Raw genomic sequence first — 1,057 nt, forward strand, 5'->3', positions numbered from 1 at the left:
TTAAACATTTTCCATTTGCCCACCAATTTATATTATTTATTTGCCTACTTTCATCACATGTATAATTATGTATGTATTTAAACAAGAATACGTGTATTTATGCACACATTTATTTATTTATTTGTGTATTTATTTATTTATTGTTTTTGCAGGTCTCGTCCTCCATATTATGTGTTCTTGGAAGAGCATTATGAAACTAAATGCATAACCCAAAAAAAGGCATAACCCAAAACTAAGTATTAATTGAGTGGCAGGTTATACATTAAATTTGGACATGACAATGAAGAGTTAGCAGATATTAAGCAAACAGTCTACTAATACTCTGATGAGCGTTAGTACACATGCAGCCGCAACATTACTTATTGTCAACAGGATGTTCAAAAGGGACCATCAAAATAAAGTGTTACCGATAACTGTTTTATTTTCTATTTGGGTTTGTGTAACTATTATACTACATCTTATGATTTTAAATCGGTATTTAACCTCAGAACGATCTCAAAGCAAAAAGAGGTGCTAAAGTCTGATTTTGTGGCGGCTGTGCTTTAAACTTAAATGATTATAATCTTAATTCAAGTGATGAAGGATTCTGAAAGTCTGACCGTGTTAACCCTGCCTGCTTTAAAGGTTTCAAAATGATTAACAGTTGAAAACAAACTCAGAAAAGTAATCAAATGTAATCAGTTACATTACTTTAATAAAGTAACTTACACTACTTATTACGTTTTAAATAGGGTAACTTGTAATCTGTAACCTATTATATTTCTAAAGTAACCTTCCCAGCACTGTACTATATGCGTCTTATTAGAATAGAATAGTAGAATAGTTCAAAATAATATGTATAGCACATTTACTATAAATATATAAAGAGTAGGTTACAGTAAATATAGTGTAATAATCAGTGTTGGGGGTAACGCGAGTTACGTAATCAGATTACTTTTTTCAAGTAACTAGTAAAGTAACGCATTACTTTTTAATTTACAAGAAGATATCTGCGTTACTTTTTCAAAAGAGTAACGCACGTTACCCATTTATTGATTGAAAGCTGTCCCCTTGTTGA

This window comes from Sinocyclocheilus grahami, unplaced genomic scaffold, assembly GCF_001515645.1.
Source record: "Sinocyclocheilus grahami isolate Dianchi unplaced genomic scaffold, SAMN03320097.WGS_v1.1 scaffold1083.1, whole genome shotgun sequence".
Classification (NCBI taxonomy): Eukaryota; Metazoa; Chordata; class Actinopteri; order Cypriniformes; family Cyprinidae; genus Sinocyclocheilus; species Sinocyclocheilus grahami.